This window comes from Apostichopus japonicus, chromosome 13 (genome assembly GCF_037975245.1).
Source record: "Apostichopus japonicus isolate 1M-3 chromosome 13, ASM3797524v1, whole genome shotgun sequence".
Lineage (NCBI taxonomy): Eukaryota > Metazoa > Echinodermata > Holothuroidea > Aspidochirotida > Stichopodidae > Apostichopus > Apostichopus japonicus.
Genome location: NC_092573.1, coordinates 433,962 through 454,545, shown reverse-complemented (window position 1 = coordinate 454,545; position 20,584 = coordinate 433,962). Strand labels below are relative to the sequence as shown.

Genomic DNA, 20,584 nt, shown 5'->3' with positions numbered 1-20,584 from the left:
TGCCTTGGAGCGCCATGGTGGAACTGGGTTTAGCCAGGGTAAATCATGCATTGTCTTTCAACTGCACAGCACTGAAGTAAACAAGGATAGTTTCAAGGATGGTTTAGAAGGTAGGCAGATTTATTCTCATACCCACCCTGGTTATTCTGGCTATTTTCAAATTTAGTGAGTGGACAACATTGGATTTTCTCTTTCCCCATTATTATGTAATAGTGATTTCAACATCATTTAAAAGAACGGTCCAGGTAATTTCGTTTTGATATGTTAAAGAGGAACATAATTTAATCATTCTGGTGAAATTTGCATTAAGTTCCTATTTACGGTTTTGGAGATATTGACAGTTAAAGTTGCCAACTTTCGCACCAAAAGTGAACTTGGAGCATACAGGTGTGACGTCATTGTTGCACACTGATAAATAATATTTTGCTTTCCTTTAAAATTTACGTCTGATTTTATACTCCACAATTGGATGCATCCATAATGTTAATGTACCATAGGTATTGGTATTTTATAAACTTCACATCCCATTTTGACTAACTAGTAACCGTATCCATTCCAAGGTCAAATCAGTAGACTGAAAAGTAAGAAAACACAAAACATTATTTTGTCAGTGTGCAACTATGACATCATACCTGTTTGCTTTCACTGTTCACTTTTGGTAGAATATCAGATAACTTCAACTGTCAATATCTCAAAAATGGTACATAGGAATTGAAAGCAAATTTCACCAGAATGCTTAGATTATGTTCCTCTCTAACATATCAAAACGAAATTTTACCTGGACTATTCTTTTAACAAACCACTGCTTGTGGTACTTTTGTATGAAAGAAAAATCAATACAGGACGTTTTCAAACTGACTATTTTCACATAATCCAGGATATTTTACCATAGTTGATAGTTCATATCCAATTTTATTTGTAATTAGAATGATGAAAATCACTGAACAACGGAACACACAGTGCTGATGTTTCTTGGTCAAAATATTTAATATCTGTTATATGAAATGCTGCACTGTAAATCCATCTGTAATCTGTTGCACATCAAAGACTCAAAACAATGTCAAGCAGTCAAGAAAGAGTATGAATCATATACACTGTTATGATATCATCATTTACAATTATCCATCGGAATTAGTACTTGATTTTACCAAAAAATTATAGTTAAATTTGGTATTCTCGATTTTGTGTTGGAAATTATGTTACTATGTGCGATAATATAACCTGAACAATAGCCACTTCCTTTTTTAAAATTTCTTTTATCTCTCTCCTTTCCTCTCTTTGTTTAACATCGAAACCAAAATGATTCATTACTCATACTTGAGTCACAATTTTTTGTTGTTGTTGCGGCTTCTTTAATTACCTACCAATTTTGTGAAATGTTCCATGCTTGAATGAAAAACAAGACGGTTTTGTTTAACACAACCAAGGTAAAGCCAATTTTTAGACAAAATTTGACACTCGTTTTATACATTTTCTAATAGACCTAAGGTTAGTGGAAACTAAGTTTTTATGATTTGATTTTGCCCCCATTGATATGAAAACAGAGGGCTCGGTTTCGCCCAGTGTGAGGCCAGTTGAACCGTTTATAAAGGTACAATGTGACTATATAAATAGGTTGACCGTTAATATGGTTAAAAACAAGTTACCTCAACAACAGTGAAATGACAAAAATCTAAGTACTTCGCTTGGGTGGTCGGCAATTTTGTATTTAAGAAATATGAAAACAAGACATTAACATGAAAACAAGGTATAATTTATTTTGTAGTATACACAAAATCAAAGTTTATACAATAAAACTTACATGGCGTATCTTTTGTAGACAAACCGATGTATTGAAAAAGAAAAAAAAAAACAGTGTCGACAGTACGTTTAATGCACTAAAACATACATGAATAAAATATATAAAATACTCCTTTCCGAGTTTCTTTAACTCGTTTACATTTCGAGGAGCAGCGGGAGGGTTGCAATGAGCAACTGTCAAATCATTGATTTGGTCAGTAGAAATTATTCAGTAAAAGTAATTTCAGGCTACATTTTCAATCTCGGTATAGTACTAGTAAAAAGGCCAATGATGATTCTGGGGCTTTTCTTTGTATACAGCTGCACTATTTCCATTTGAACGTGGCTCAACGTTGGAACCAACAGTCTACCATAAGAGAATGAAAGATAACGTATCTGGAAACATAATCTGTTGTACTTAAAGGTATGCTGTAATGTCCCCAAATGTGCTAGATATTTAAATATGGTCACCTTTTAGTCAAAATTCTTCAAATATTATTATTATATCCTTCGAGGAAATTTTCCTCATTGGGACATTCAATCATTTTGTGTGTTCCTAAAAGAAATGTCTGAGACAATTTGGAGAGTAAAGATCTCCAGGAAAGTACTTTTTGAAAACTTCTAGCAATTATTGCGTGCTATAATTTGGGGCCTATACAGACTACTTTTAAGTCTTATGCGGGAATGAGCATGTTCAATAGACACGATCATTTCAATACAGAGACCTCCTTGCGAGTACTAGTTCTTTCTTACGTTTTGCTTTTTCGGTGTGTTCGTGAAGTTAAGGTTCGTAGGCTTATGTATTTGTCTATATACATCATGAACATTTCAGACAATGATGTTAATATATCGCTATGCCGAATCAACTAAACCAGTGGCACACAAGAAGGCTTTACAGACTTGGGGCTATACCGGTATCAGTGTATCGCTGGTGTAGTAATGCAGCGTTTATTTGCCCGGGTAATAGTTACAGATTCGAAACGTCAATTGAGGAAACACAACTCATAAAGTACACCGCTTATAGTTTCAATAAGCTTTCCTGCTGTCACTCTGCCCGATTGCAATATCCTCTTGTAACATCATTGTGCATACCGACAAATTAATGAAAGTGCGTCCTCTATTCACCAAACGCCGCCATCTATAGCTTCATTGTCGTCACTACTTTCGACGTCTGCAACCATCGTGAAATATTTATGGTTGCCCAAAGGCAACAGGAAAATATTGGTTCTCGATAAGGTATTTAACAGGATTTGGTTTTCTGTTTCTGCTAGCATAAGTGGCCAAGAAAGTGTGGTGTAAATAATAGGGAACGGTTGGGAGGGGTGGGGGGGGGGAGAAGTGTTTAAACCACATTAAACTGTCAAAGAGCAGAACATTTTATCGAATACGGTCAATTTATCACTGTGCAACCAAATGATGTTTCGAAATATCAAATTAAAAGTTTTTTTTTTTCGTTTGGGGTAGGGTGAGTGTAGGAGATGGTGCATGGTAGGGTGGGACGAATCTGAACTGAAGTGGTTCAACTTCCCTACGCCGTTATTTTTCTCCAGCTGTTTTGGCAGCAGACGGTCGGACGCCTAAGATAATTAGAAGTCACCTTCAAGTGGTGGAATAAATCTTAAAAAGTTGGAATTTGTTGCTTCCAGAAAAGAGAATGCGCCGGAGAAAGAATTAGGTAAGAACGAGGAAGCACTTTTTTTACGCTAGTCAGCAAATTATCGTGGTTTGTCCATCTTTGTACAAAGTCTCATGCTGGTGATTTCCTACAGGCATCCTCATTAAACTACCAATAAAGCGATTCTCCTTGTTCCCGTAAGACTGAAACTGTTTCCCTCTCCTCGTAATATTGCCTGCAGTATCCATCCATTTGTGGTTATTTATTTCGTTTCATCTTTGCGGCTTTGATTTTTTTTTTGGTAGAGCAGTAAATTTACCGCCATTGTAAAAATACTTCTCACGTCTGGTTGAGATTTTTTGTTTTTTTCATTCTTTTATGTCCCTTTCCATCCCGACGAATCTTTACAAACCATTTCATCTTTTTGAGATAAACGTTTAAGCCATTTACCAGTTGTCAAAACTATGAGTTGTCAAAGTGAATGTAAGGGAAAAAGCTATACGATACTGGGTTGACCTCATTTGACCTCATAGCAAGGCTCCCGGCGTTATGTGATGTTATGTGTCTTCTACCGGTTTCATGTAAATCCATATCATTAATAAGTGAAACTCGTAGTCTTCAAATTCAATTACAAATGCGTAGGCTTAACAACAGTCGGGAAGCTTCGAGGCTCGCATTTTTGGGGAAGAAAAAAAGGCGAAATGTATGTGTTTGCCTTGTCAACAGGACATGAAAGCGAGAAAGAAAAATCAAAATAAAGAGGGACAGGGGTTAAGAAGGAAAATGCAATGTTCCGGTACATTTATTTCTAATACCGAGTTAAAACCATTGCAAAGTATTTTTTTTTATTCCTTCTCAACCTCTTTTAGAAGTTTTATGTAAAGAAAAGATAGCCTAACGGTAAAATAAGATAAGATAAGCACTTTCGGCACTCCATGTTCTCAGAATCTGTTCTCATACAACATAATTTTGATAATGACGATTCTGTACATATAGTGTTGAAAGATCTTCTCAACCTGGATCGGCCGCGGACTATTAGGGGGTCCATGAAAAGTTTAGGGTTCGTGAGGGCAAAAAGGCCTACTTACGGTCAGTGGCGTCGTGCCCATTGGGTCCCGGGGGCACAGGCCCCCCCCAATTTTGTCAAAGGTGTCATAAAAAAAATCATAATTTAAAAAAAAAAGTGTTTTCGAAATCGAAAAGTAGACTAAATAGTCAATTGCTCTTTGATTTCCACACACCTCAAAGACGACATATCGGGATTAGTAATGCCATTCGGGATAGGTAGTTTCGAAAAAAAATGAATAATAAAAATCATTTCAAATACAGTCACAATTAACCTGGAAAATAATCATTTCGTTATCGCACGTTTTACCTTAGGTTTCGTTACTTTCGCTTTTTCTGGGGCCCATGTTTTCAAACGGCATAGCTTTTTCTTCACCCAGTCACCACTTCTCACGGGCATGGGCGGCGATCATGGATCAGCCAACACAAAAATGTCTCGATTTCTTAAATTTTGGGCGCTTCTGGGAGACGAGGAATTGGTAAACTGGTAAATTGGAATTGGCTATCACTTCCTTCAAGAATATTTCCCAAAATAAAATTTTGCCGGAAATTTTTATCAATTTTAGGGGTGTTGCTTACTGCCATAAGGCACGGGAAGTGCCGTTTCCTGCAATCTGAGGGGTCTGCCAGACGAAAAATTGTCTTGTACGCTGCGCGCCAACCTGTGGTGGCGCTCCGCTAAGATAGTCATCACCTGCTCACGGGCCCCCCAAAAATTTATTTTCGCACGACGCCCCTGCTTACGGTCCGTGGAAAAGTTCGGGTACGTAAAGCCCAAACGGATCATTGAACACTTTACAATTTTGACCAGCGGCCAAGACAGTCACAATTAGTCTGAGAGCGTCATCTTGATCAAAGACAACCGATGTTTTCCTGGCCATGGCCGCAGCCTCAATTTATGGTGGCGCTGTGTACATTGGTGATACGTCCTATGTCGTGTTGTACGTGAACGTATCTTCATTCTCCCATATAGGGGTTCGTGGATGGAAAAGGCTAATCCGCAGAATGGCCTCCATTGAGTAAGACGGATAGAACCAGTGGCGAAGCTAGGATTTGAGGGGCCCTGGTTCAAGAGTGAGAGATGGGCTCATCCCGATTTACTTCATCGAAAGTGCACTTGGCGCAAAGGCGTAAATGTAACATAAGAACATTAAATGTAACATTAGAGAAACTTCACTACGTATACGATCTGGCATTGAACTGGGTAGTTTGTCAACTATAGAAAATCAGTTGCTATTGAAATAAAACTCAATTATTCATGCAAAACCGTAAACTGGCAGTTGTGGTCCGTTGGCTCAACATTTATTAACCATCCCTTGGAGGCCCCTGGTCATCGTGGGCCCTGGTTCAATGAAACGCCTAATGCTTTGCCTCTGGATAGAGCAGAACTTATAAAAAAGAAACCGCTAACAGATTTTATGTGAAAATCATGGTGCAATTGCTAACTAAACTCCAACTAAGCCCTAGTTGCCCTTGCATTACGACAGTGATGACGTCATAACAATTAAACATAATTACATCAGATTGACAGTCATTCTTAATCGTCTTATGCGAATGCGTGATATATATATATATATATATATATATATATATATTTAAATACATAAGTTGTTAAAAGTTAACAGTCTGTGGTACAATACAGTTCGTACACCGTATATATACTGTGAGTATAAAGGTCACCAAAATGACAGTGACCATCCCCGATTATACATGGGATATTTCTCCTGGGGTGTCTTGTAAAGGAATTTTGTATTTTGCGAACCTGTTGATAAAAAAGTATGTACCATAGAGCATAACATGGTCATGATTCGGAGTGTTAGCTCAGTGGTTAACGCCGGTGCCTTCCAATCATAATGTCCCCGGTTCGAGTCACTCCAAGATTAATGTATATCGTCCAGTTACAAAGTTGTTGACAATTGTCAATTCATAATCATGGACGTCAAATATGAATGTAAGAGACTGACTTCGGTCAGCTTGCGGCTTTGATAAGCCAATAAGGCTTCTTCGCGAGTTCCTGCTTGCAGGAGGATCTAAAATACATACATACAAACATACATGATTGCCCCAAATTAAAACTTTTACACGAGTACCACACAAGAATATATGGGAAAACACATTGGGGTCACTTTTGTACAGTGGTGTTTAAGGGGTTCATCGATATTGCTTTTTAATTGTGCTTTCCAGTGATCAGAATTTAAATAAAAAGCCAATAGATTCATTCACAGGCATTGGAAAAGTGATAAATAAAACAATTACAGATATTCTAGCGAGGAGAACGCTTTGAGGATAAATTTAAACAGGCTTGTTGAATAACATATACTGTTTAGCACGTTATGTATTGGGCGAAGCGAATAACCTTCAAAACTAAGTACTGTTTGGGATGACCTTTCTTATCAAAAATAAAAAAATACCACCAAAGAATAAATAACTTTGACCTAACAATGATTACATAAGAAATCAAATCTGAATCCATCTTTGATAACTAAAAAACGTCATTTTGATGATTCTGGTTGATAATTTTTGATGTAGTTTTGTCATCTCAAGGGAAAGCATGTTAATAACTTATTTGACCTGTCCAAGTTAGGTCGGTGACTGCCGGGGAAGTTGTGACGTATAAGCTCTCCCAAGGTCTAAAGCTCTCCCGGCAGTCCAAACTTTCACGTTTTAAGAAAACGTCACGTAATTTGTAGAATTTTGATGGTATTTACACGACTTAGTGACGTCTATGGGATTGGCTTGCCTGAGGAAGAATTTCAAAGTTGTCTGAAAGAAAATGGACACTTTAATTCCCTGATTCCGGAGTTTCGTCAATATCTATGAAAGAAAAACTATCGACTTGGCATATCTCGATGATAGGTTTGTTTCACACCGAGGGTGCGGTTTCGCAATACAATCTGCAGTATGCCTTTGTATATGCCATATCATTAATTTAGGGTACTTGAGAGTATCCCTGAACCAAGCCTATAATAATGTTTCTCCTTTCATCCAGAATTCCCAATAAGCCGAAAGTAATGAGCATCAATTTCAGTTAATAACAATAACGATTTCAGCCCCTGTTCTTGTATGCACAGTAGGCAGCAGCTTAGGCTATATGTACACCTCTGCTATGATGGTATACATTTAATAGGCTATAATTGATATTGTTTTGCTATGTCAACCAATATAGCCGGCGCCGCCGCCCCCCCCCCCAAAAAAAAATCGAAACACGTTCTTGTTAAATTATGCGATATTATTTTTTACAGTGTCTATCATAAAGGAATTCTTTTCTACATTTTTATGCGAAATATTCTTATGAAAACACTGAAATTCCCCTCATGCATATCCCTTGCATTTGAGTTTACCGAAATTGGAAGGATTGAATAATACAAAATCTCTAAAATTAAGATGAGCTTAGAATTGAAAGAAAAACACATCTTGCTCTAATCAATCTGCAGTCTTTTTACCCACAAGAGCCTTCTTACCCCCAAACGCTTAAAAAACATTGACCTAATCGCGCCCTTTTACACAACATGAGACAAAATACATTGGTTGACGTGTGCAGTTGTCCTCGCAGTGGGGTCGAATAGGGTCGAATTAAATATTCTCGGGCTTGATGGGGGGTTCGTAAGTATAGGTATCAGAAGTTTTTTTTCTGTCTGGTTATATTTTCTCTTAGTATTATATATGTTAGTCAGCATGTGTGTGGGGGGGGGGTGGGGAGATATGCACATACATATACACATACACATACATGCACACACACACAATACTTATGGCGTAAGCAGGCTTATATGAAACAGCGATACCGCAGGGGACACATCCCCGATATTCCGATGACGATGGGATTGTCGTATTACATCGTGCATGATATATATATATATATATATATATATATATTTATATATATATATATACATATAATAAATACAATTGTTATATTGTTACTAACACGTACCGGGGAATAACATGTATAACACTGTAGTATATGATAAACTTGGTTCGATATTACGATCCTAGCTAACGGTATGTCCATTTTGACTTATCTGACTCAGATCATTTTATAAGAGTTGGACTTGGATGATAAGGAGAAACAATTCTCTTTTCGGAAGTTCATGCTGTTTACACCTATCTTCAAACCACAATTACGGGAAATAATTTCGTCATCTCGTTTCGAATTGTTTTCACTTCACCTGCACAGCAGGTGTGATGTAACTTTGGGAATGACATTGGTGATATGGCAACCTACAGTTAACACTAGGACAGTAACCACAGACCAATATCAGTTTCGTTTAGAGCCAGCATATAATTACAAAAACCTGTATATGGGCCAATATTGTATATCGAATACAAATATTCCTTCTACTGGGTCATGTTTTGGTTTCTTCATTTGGCTTGAAGTCATTCATTGTTTAAAATAACATAGGCGTATATTTACAGATCAAAATGGATAGATAGATAGATAGATAGATAGATAGATAGATAGATAGATAGATAGATAGATAGATAGATAGATAGATAGATAGATAGATAGATAGATAGATAGATAGATAGATAGATAGATAGATAGATAGATAGATAGATAGATAGATAGATAGATAGATAGATAGATAGATAGATAGATAGATAGATAGATAGATAGATAGATAGATAGATAGATAGATAGATAGATAGATAGATAGATAGATAGATAGATAGATAGATAGATAGATAGATAGATAGATAGATAGATAGATAGATAGATAGATAGATAGATAGATAGATAGATAGATAGATAGATAGATAGATAGATAGATAGATAGATAGATAGATAGATAGATAGATAGATAGATAGATAGATAGATAGATAGATAGATAGATAGATAGATAGATAGATAGATAGATAGATAGATAGATAGATAGATAGATAGATAGATAGATAGATAGATAGATAGATAGATAGATAGATAGATAGATAGATAGATAGATAGATAGATAGATAGATAGATAGATAGATAGATAGATAGATAGATAGATAGATAGATAGATAGATAGATAGATAGATAGATAGATAGATAGATAGATAGATAGATAGATAGATAGATAGATAGATAGATAGATAGATAGATAGATAGATAGATAGATAGATAGATAGATAGATAGATAGATAGATAGATAGATAGATAGATAGATAGATAGATAGATAGATAGATACGATGACGAAAATTGTCTGAAGTTATATGTACAGTGATCAAACGTTTGATACCTGTTCTCATGTAAAACGATTTCAACTTTACATAAAGTTCGCAATAACAGAGTTTCACTTTCAGAGAAACATAAAACTTATATTTAGACTGGCGTGTTGCGGTTTACTCCAGGTTAAAACTTACTTTTGATATCTCACAAAGAATGCAACCTGAAGCTCCGTGGGTTGTTGTAGAGTATCGTACAACGTTGCCAGTGACGTAAGCATGCGTCATAGAAGAAACTTCATATTGTTACCTGGATATCATATTTAATGAGACTTATGAAACCAGGTACAAAGATGTTCTTCTTCCAGACGCATGAGTTGCCTCATCTGATGTACTCATGTCTGGAAACTGCAGGTTTCATTTTATAAAGAAAAACAGCTGCTGAGCAAGACATCAATCACAAAGCGTTACAAACATAAAAGCTTGCGGATTAGTCAGGAAACAGCGTAATAATGTACAGTATCATGACTGACACTGGAATATTTGCTCTACTACATTCCGTCGAAAAAGCTGTAAACGCAAAGGAAAAATTAGTGCGTTTCTTTGGTTTTTCTTAACGGGCGCAATGTTCACGGTGGCCCGAAGAGCATGCAGGTGCAGAGAGTTTAACTTGATCGATTTCCATCAGTGTTCAATAGCGTCATGGGCGCGGGAAGAAAGAGGAGTTTGAGGGAAGGGGTGCCGCATCGGGTGGGTGGGGGGGGTTACTAATGTAAAATTTTTATGGAGCTCACTGGGGACAGCGCGGATCGCATGTGTATACACCGTTTGACCTCGGAGCACATAAGGTGCACAACTGGTGCACCTAAGGTTCCAAATGCTCCGTCATCTGTAGGGGTTATCTAATATAGGGTTAAAATATATTCAACTAATGTCGACAGAATTTGGAACCGAGTCATTGTAAAACGCATTTACCCCTTGCTGAGTATTTCGTGATGCTACATTCTTCAAATGCTCTACCAATTCTGTGATATTTCAAGTATGGCTCAATTTTCCTTTTGTTTTGATCAATTGTCAAATACCTGTTGCTCACTTCCCCCTTCTTGGCTTGCATATAGAGAGTTTACTATGTATTACGGCGTTTATCTTTGGCATAGTTGAGCCTTTCCAACGTAGACGCTGTGACCTTGCCACAACCTTACAAAATAGTTGGTCCTCGTGTTTTTCAGCTAACCCATCGTAATTGAATCAGATGAATTTATTAGGTAACTGGGGCAGAATATAATTGTTTGTTGTTTCGCAATGATAAAATGAATTTTGTTGTCAACATTTCGGAAATTTGTGTGAATTTTTGCCTCTTGCGCATTCCATTACATAAAGCTTTAGAAATGCGTCGTAACTGATTTAAAGTTACATGCATGCATGTATATGAGACAGTCAACATTCCTCTAGCGCCATCATTGATAATGATACTGGCACGTAAATGTTGGATAAATCACGCAAGCGCACAGCAATTTGAGACAAATTATAATGGCATCATAAAACTTCCCAGTAAACAACACTTCAGTATATAGTGATAATAGGGGCGTTTTCTTTAAAATATTAAAAATCGCAGTGACTATTATTTGGGTTTTTAGTCCTTGCAATTTTACTATTTTGTCTGACAGTGTTCACCGTTTGTTTGCATGCATATACTTGTGCATTTATTGTTCAGTAAGCCTTAAGTATAAAGATATAAAGAGTCTCACGTTACAACATCTGAATATAGCCCCATTCTTACCCTATACACCCTGAAGTGAAAGCAAAATTTCCCCGTTTTGGAGAGAATTTCATGCTTAAATTTTGAATTTATAAGCAGGGACTTTTGGTTGCAAATAGAACCAACTGCTTTAAATTGTTGTAAACATCGACGATTGTGGCAGCAGAATAGCGCCTGGGCCGAGTGAAACACAGAAACTTGGCTGTATAATTGAACTCCCAAAAGACGAATCTCATTTCACTGAATTTCTTGATTTAATTTTAAAATCTTGTACGGAAATACAAATTTCGACTGATTTAATCGTTGCGGTTTCCTCCGAACGGAAATAAGTCTAAATTTCCTTTTTCATATAAATTACTTTAATTGTCTTTTCTTCAAAACTAAGTACACCCTAAGTACAAATTTCCGATGTGAAAATATTAAATAGGAAATGGCAAAAAAATTGTCTTATGATACTCATCATATCTCCTTCGTTCATGGCATCGAAATGAACAGCCTTCTTCACGTAAATCCGCCCCCACCCCCCCCCCCCTCCTTCTGTTGAAGGCAAGACACATCCAGGTGGGCACGAAGAAGAAGCCCTTTGACGGAAGTGCAAAATTTCGCATAAACGACATACGTTAACAGGTCCACAGGTTTGTTTAAACTAAACTATAACCTGAAGATTACTACCTTTAAATGAGATATTTTTGGTGTTGATGTTGGTGTTGGTGCTGATGTTGTTGGTGTTGGTGTTAGCGATGGGTTAGATGGGCAGATAGCGTTCATTTAAAGTGAATGAAATGAGAGAAAACCTTGCCGTTCTGGATTCGGTTCTAATTGATCAAAACGCTGCATCGAATTGAAGTATAAATGAAACCGCAAATTTTACATTTTAGATATATATTGAACTTAATTTGACCGCATAATTGTCTGGTTTGGTATGTAGGGAATGGACGATGTTATTTCCAACTGACCAGTAATCTGAACACCTGACTTCATGCATGGTCCTTTGCGTCATTTAAAAGTATAAAAATGTTTTTAATCGCTTCGCGGGGCAAATATTTTGAGGCAATTACTAACAAAATATTTTTAAAAAGGAGGTCATGGCTGTTTCATAATTTAATTATGTCTTTGTTTTATAAATTTGCAGGCTGTCCATCATCTATACCCCTTGATCAGGACACATGTGGCCCACCTGTCTAGCCATCTGACAAGATTTTAGGTCATTTTCTGACGTAAGGTTTTGACCACTGCTAATCATGCAGCTGTACCTCGATCGATAATATTATTTGATATCAGCGATAAATTCTATAGAATGTAGGGTTTACGTTTGGGAGGTATACAAGCAAATATTATACTGTAGCAACGTGCTGACCAAATTAGCTGCAGACATCACTAGAACTTGATTCACTCCGTGAAAAGATCCATAAATAAACATATGTGTTGTGTGTGTGGGGGGGGGGTGGAGGGGCGGCTAGGAGAGAAGGGTCTACTTATTTTGCCATGATCCCGTGTTCAATCAATAAACTTGGAAGTACCATACAGGCTGCAGTATATACTTGATGTTAGTACAACATAAATCGAATTCATGTGTAAGAATCGTGGCGGAAGATACCTAACTGCAACTGGTGTTTGAAAGTGAATACGACCAAGAATTTGTTATCGAAAAAAGTTCCCTGGTACAACTACAAGGTACAATTCCCCCTGTCTGGTGTTCGAGCACAATTAGGCTCAGCGCTATGAGGTATAGCCTACATCTTAACAATTTGACTAAGGAAGGCGCACGAGGAATACCATAAAATAACACTGTTACATCCTGAAGGACACTATATTCTGTTCGACCGTTTCTTAGAAGTTTCTTTTTAAATGACGCATGCGTATTACACATAAATGGTTAACATATATGCTCATTGTTGAAACAGCTGACTGAGGTAAAACGCTAAAATCAAATAGACGTATTTTCACCTGCTTTCCACCTGGTTGACTGAAATTGCTAATGGTATGTAGAGATGTCACTTTGAGACACTCTGGCCAAGACTTGATTGATATTGTCGAATAATTATGTACGTGTCAAATTCTAACTAAGATATGTATCTGGTTATAACTATTTGGATATTATATACTATAGCATATACAAACGAGGTATAATCCTATAGATCAAATGCAAAAAGGAAACGAAAAAAAATGAATGGATGCCCCTTATATTGATTTTTGTAGTGTTGTTTGTGTTTGTTTTTAACATTGACAAACCTTTGCAGTATTTACATAATTCGTCGATCATCGGTGGGCTAAAGTAGCAGATAACAGATTACCAAATATATTATATTTTTCACGGTAACCATATTGTATTGTATACTAACAGGCTGTACCGTAGTCAACTAAAAATGATGCTTCTCACATGATTAATAATGATGAAGACTTAAAGGGTGAATTTCGGCAGAATATTAGACTTTATATGTCATAATCCATGAAAAAAATTAAGAACGTGAACGCTGTACAGTAACGCTTAGTATAGCCCTTCCGTTGTTCAACATATTGAGCTTTTAAAGTGCGCTCAATATCTGGAAAGCTCCTTTAAGGCTAAAGTTGATGATGATGATGATGATATCGGCACATGAATATAGTTCTAAATGTTTAAGTTTATCCATTGTGTTATAAATTACAATAACTATGACAACATATTCTCTTTGAAGATCATAATACTAAAGAGCACCCGAGGATGACATGCAACACCCTTTGTCCTTTAAACATTGTAAAACAACATCTAATTTTAGGCCATAAACATTATTAACGTTTTCCTATTGAGTTTGATGTTGCATCTCAGGAAATGACGTAAAGGTCTCTGTGTTAGACTAAGATGTCCAGCCACTTTCAAATGAACCTCAGATATTTAGAAACAATTCTCACCAATTGAAAGTGGTATAGAGTTATAACGTGGACTTTTGGCAGTGATTTGTAATGGTATATATGTTCGCATTAAACTGAATTCGGTGCCTTAACATGGTGACGTAACATGTTTCTTTAATGTTTAAACAGTTGCGAAGATTGATAAAACGAGAGAGTGAGTCTTCCTTGCCAATTCAGAACATAATCCAAACCGGTTATAATTTCACCAGATTTTGATACTGTCAATTTTTTTCCAGGTATGTATTCTATCGTGTGGGTCAATGTAACCGATACCTTCAGTCAACCAACCACACGGAGAAGGCGCCAATGACAGGAATACTACATCACGAAGTTTCTACAAGAATACCTCACGCGCTCCCCAGGTGACAATAGTTTCTCGCTTTCATTGTTTCGACATTTATACCTAATGTCAGATTCAGTCGATAAATTGATACTGTTTCGTCACTGATTACGTAGCAGGAGATTTCAAAATTTTCGAAAAGATCTGTCAGTTTGAAATACAGCATCGACATATGGGAGCCATACATACAGACGACATCATTCTACATAATTAAGAACTATACGGCGGAATGTCTCGTAGAGATCGTCAACAAAAATCGATCAAAATGACTGTAATGGTAACCTGCATGCCTTCTACGCACTCACCCCGATAGCCGTCCCGAACGTCCAAGTTATATAAAACATGCGGCTAATATTTCGCGTGTTGTTAAATATATACAGATTTAAACAGATGTAAATTTTAATTATGGTGGCTTTCCTCATGAATCAGGAGAGAAGTTTTGTAACATCCCCCCTCGCCTCTCCCGTTCTTTTTTAAATTGTTTTAAAGAAGTGATAAGCATGGCATCGTATCAAAATTGCTAGTATAACAGTTTAGAATATCCCTATAGAGTTTATCAGCTTTCACGTGGGGGGGGGGCGTGGGTGAGGGGGCAGGTGGTATTCTTAACTAGCATAAAAATCGCCGGAGAGAATCTAAAGAGCAGTGTATTTTTTTTTCATGGCATTTAAAATAGAACGACTGAGGACAGTACACCAATGAAAAAGACCAGCAGTATTGTTCATTATAGATTATAAGATATTGAAATGTATCTTATCTTTGATTTGACAGTACTGTATAACCCGTACCGTCTTGTGTTTCAAGATATTGGATTAAAATGCAGTTACAAATATACCAGTCCTCGTGTCAACTTATATAGTTACAATAGACTGCACGAGGAATGTAATAAACACATTAGGTCATCCCCGGGTAGATCATCCCCCCCCCCCGGGTAAACAGTGCGATGAATCCCCCGTGCAATGAATCCCCCGGGTATAACAGTGCGATGTTACACCGGTTCCAATGTGCATGAACGTCATATTACCACTAAGTTAGGTACGGTAGTTATGAGAGTCATGCGTAACGGTTATATATGTTCACTGGTGAATGTTTGCACCAAACTACGACAAGTCATACAAGAAATCATAGATATTCATTACGCGGGCTTCAATCAAAACGTATACCGCACTTTTATATGGTTGTAACTTTGTATGATCCTGCTCAAGTCATGTAATTTTTAGACATAACCGGGTGTCCCTCAAAGCAAACTATAGGCTAAGCGATCTATGTGGTAAAAATCATGTGATTGATTCGACTTACTATGTCCATTAATCGATTCATCTACTGCATAGTGAGACAAAAATTGTTTTGGCAAACTTCTGTAGTTTTTGCTGGAAATTTCGTCTTCCTTGCTTGCGAATCAGGCTTGCAAAACGAGTAAACCAGGATCAGTAAGAGACTATACATGCGTACAAGTATAGAATTCCCTTTGTATGAGTACGAGTACTAGAACAAGGCGTTTAGTACGGATAAGAGTACATTGTGTAATGTTCAACTAATGTACACCGTAATGGATTTCAAAAATGTTCTTTAAAAAAAAAGGATCTTTATAAGTACCATGCAGTGTGAGTGCAAATTCCTGAAAACTATAGAATGTAATTACTAGTACCCCGCGAACTTACTACACGCCTGATGGTACTAATTCAGTGTATTAAAGTAACAGGCAACGTATCCAAATACGTTATCTTTTATTTTGTGTAGTACCAGAATGTGGCGAAGTCAACTAAAAAATGCAGGTCTGCCAAAAGGTGTACCTATACATGCTCTTACATAATGAGCCATCGGGAAGGGGTGGGGGGGGAATGCTTTCTGTACTCTGTATCATAATATTTTATTTTAAAAATCGTGATCCCTTATGTAGGCTGCTCGGCTCGCAAAGAAATGGAGTTGACCGCTGTTCGTTGATGAATTGAATTTGATGTGTATCCGAGTCATTTTAAAGATACAGAAAGCCCCTTCCAAGTGGCCTCCAAGTATTTCAAAAAGTTGTAAGGAGCAGCACCGAAGCACGTTCAAGTTATAAGGGAGTAGCCCTATATATAACGTCGGCCAAAAATAATTGAAAACTCAGCGCCCTTCATCATATCAGCACAAATGTTTAAGCCTTATCAACTTATTAGTTGATCAATTATCTTGTTAATTTTGACTGTTTCTATTGGTTCGTTACCTCTGACGTCAGATCGTGTCTTAGCAGCCGTGACGAGCCGTTAGTCATCCTCGGCGGATGGACATGAATATACAAGGAACACTATCAGTGCAATGAACTAATCCATTCATAGAATATAATAAGCGCGTAGCGTCTTCTGTTAGATTGTAAGAATGCTCGCTATGAGGGATGAATTTCCTATGACGTAAGACATCACGTGGTGCGTACCAAGATAAGAAACCGCAATTGCAGGAGATCGAGCCAGCAGCGAATGTTTGGGATACCAAAGACGGACAAACGAAGCTAACAATGTTGTGAATTTAATAGAAACTAAATTGATTACGTTAAGGATTTCAACATCCCCATTATCACAACTCTCAGTGCCGGTATATACAAACGCTCTTTTCATTTATGTACAAAATGCGTGGAGTTTGTAAAATATATGTATATAATGTGCTCTTAGTATAAATCCTTCATTGCTTTCAATTTTTGGTGGGGAAATTTGCATCGAAAGCTTACCAAAAAATTAAAATGGGAATAAGCTTTTTGTTCTTTTTCATTCTTTCGTTTCCTTTGTTATAATCAGGGAAAGCTTGACCTACTGATAATAATGATTTGAGCATACCAAACAAGCAGCTTAGATTTTCGTTGGGAAAGGGGGAGGGGGGGGGGGGTGGGCGGAGGGATGGGGTGAAGTTGATCAATAATGATTATCATCATGGTTTCTCTTTGATCAATGTGGCTTTTCAAAATGTTCGAGGTAAACGAAAATTGCGCTCACGGAGATGCAGCGAACTGACGCATGATAATCAGTTTATAGCCAAAGCTATATGGTGGTGGTAACGTAAATAATGTGCCATGTCTGAATAATCTAATATATAGCTTAGTGTGTCATTTTGCCCTCATCCTTTACGTTCTCCTCATTTGAAGCACCCCTACCCCCCCCCCCCTACATTCAACATCGAGCCTTCACCCACCTACCTTCATCCCTTCTGTTTATTAATTTGTCCAAGTAATCATCGCTCGCTTTTTTTCCAAATGAGAGGGCAACACATATAGCATGTATAGCTAGTATGCTTCAAAGTTCTCAAAACTTAGTATTCTGACTGCTCAACAACAGGTCAAAAGTGACGTTTTTACTATACCTGTAAGGTTTCGAAATTTCGTCATATCCATTGACCCAAAGTTCAAACTGAATTCACAGAGGCATTTTCGCAACTAATATTGTTCGTATCCCTTAATTAATATTGAAACATCCGTGCTATTTTCGCATAGCTGCTACTACATCGCAACAATAGCGATAGCCACAGGCGATCCGTTTTTACCCCCACTATGCACGGTGTTCTTTTATCGTATAAGAAATGTTACCTTCAACAGTTACAAGTAACTAGTTACAAAACATACCAACTTATACATTCCGATACTGTAACTTCTGCTGCAGTGACAAATATTTTGACAATTTAGACCGAAACTTCTGTTTCCAAATTTATTCGTTTGTAAGTTCGGTTGGCATGGTAACTCTCGGTTACTGAGGTGCGGTAGCAAAACGCTTTTCCCCCGTCACCATTAGTAAGTATTGAAGTTCTATGTATTTATTGTAAATATTTATACATATAACTCCTTTAATTTGTTCAAACGTTAATATAAATCGATATAATTTCAAGTGTTTATAGCTTTCTAAATTGTGGCACTTGAGTTATCACCACCGGTTGTCAATGGAATGTTTGCGACCGCAAACATATATACTAAACAACATACTTCACACAATGCACATTAATTTGTGTTGCGTATTTCGTTACTTGATGGTAAATTTCACCTGCTACACCCCCCCCCCCCCCCATACCCAGTGTCAGTTTACTGTTGATACACCTAAAGGGTTGATCAGATTCGTCCGCTAAAAATCAAACTGTTCATGTCACTAGCAGGGACGAACCACGTATACTTCTAAACATACTACATACATATATATGTGTATATATATATATATATATATATATATATATATATATATACATATATATATATATATACACACATATATTTATATATATATATATATATACACACACACATATATATATATATATTCACACACACATATATATATATATGTATATATATATATATATATAAATATATATATATATATATATATATATATATATATATATATATATATATATAGATATATAAATATATGATATCGATATATCAGACCAGTGTCTAGATAGCGTTTGCAATCACATATAGCCTATCATTGATCTACCATACAACAAAAGTGCAACAGACTTCTCTTGTAACACGAAGCCTTCTTTACAATGAGTCATTATTTACTCTGACTACTGTAATTTCACATCCAAAGAATCATCTTTAAATTCTTAATCTTTTTATGTTTTTTGCGTCCACCACTTCTTCTTTAATCATTATCATAAGTACACTCGATCCTATCCTGCTGATTCACGGTCAAGTCTCATTTATATGAATGTTATTACTCATCGCTATATGTAGGCTTACAGTTGGTATTACCTCGCTATGTATACCTGGCTATATAGGCCTATACTGCACTCATATAGGTAGAATGTAGACTGATGGTCATATATATATGTGTGTGAAACGACCATAATGTTAAATAATTGATACGTATATAAAACTGTAAACTGATATGATATTTAAAAATATATATATGATATATGAATATTAAACTATATATGATAATAAAAACTATATATGATATTCCGCAGGAGAAATTTCATTCTTTCTTTGCTCATTTCTTCTATATTATCTTTGCATTTAATTATTGTAGGCCTACTATATAAATGTGTCATATTAAATATGTTCAAGACTATTGTTTTTTCTTTTTCTTTCATTCTTTGTTTGCCTCTGCTATATTTTATTTAGTTTTATTCGTTATTATCCTATGTATATTGTTTAATATTAAGAACGAAGGAATGTATACGAGATTGTTAGTTTCATACAACCTCATTTTTGTAAACCAAAAATATGGTTAAAGCTCAGCTGGTGACAATTTTTTTTTTTATGATTTGGAGGGGCGTTGAGAGAAAGATATTATTCATACCCATTTCCCATACCATTGGCCACATGCTACTGAAGAAAATACGAAACATACGGACGCAATGTTATATATATATATATATAAATATATATATATATATATATATTTATATATATATATATATATATATATATATATATATATATATATATATACATATATATATATTGGAAACAGCAGTTATTCTGGTAACAACAAAAAATGTTTTTATAACTAATCCTTACATGGGATTGTGCAATTATAGACAACAATATCATGCTGTTACCTTACCACAAGATGTAAAGGAAATCAACTTATATCGTGCGAAAGAAACATATTCGTAATCCAAGTATTTATTTAAACCCTGCTGAGAACTTCGAAAGTGTTTTCGTTGAATAATGAGTAAGATTTCACATTCATGTTTTCGACCGCAGTTGATTTTCCGTGGAAAGAGAATTTAACGTATTTTGAAATAGTTATTACAGGTTTCATTTGCACATTATTAAATATAAAGTCATGTTTTCCACCCCCCCCCTACGCCGACCCCCCCCCCCCCTCGATTTCCAAACTTACCTAGTGTTTGAAACCAGGTATATATACGTTCGTTTGTCATTTCTGATCTAAAAGTCTTAGCATTGTGATGACTATAAAAAATGTTGACAGGCACGGAAGTGACATTGACGTGTTTGTTGTACAAAGTGAAACAATTTTTTTTTATTTCAAGAGGGATGAAAAAAAATCGAAGGAGATATG

At 36.3% G+C, this 20,584-nt stretch overlaps 1 long non-coding RNA gene across 3 annotated transcripts; it reads left to right on the top strand.

Annotated features, from left to right (window-relative positions):
• The first annotated feature begins 2 nt into the window (after nucleotides 1-2).
• On the top strand, nucleotides 3-15,828 carry LOC139978184 (uncharacterized). 3 transcript variants are annotated; one of them, XR_011796919.1, is made up of 4 exons: nucleotides 6-110; nucleotides 3,330-3,454; nucleotides 12,498-12,582; nucleotides 14,491-15,828. It is a non-coding gene; the product is annotated as an uncharacterized lncRNA (long non-coding RNA). The 3 variants fall into 3 exon arrangements; XR_011796918.1 differs by having other exon boundaries at nucleotides 38-110; nucleotides 3,244-3,454; XR_011796920.1 differs by lacking the exon at nucleotides 3,330-3,454 and having other exon boundaries at nucleotides 3-110.
• Nucleotides 15,829-20,584: the final 4,756 nt, after the last annotated feature.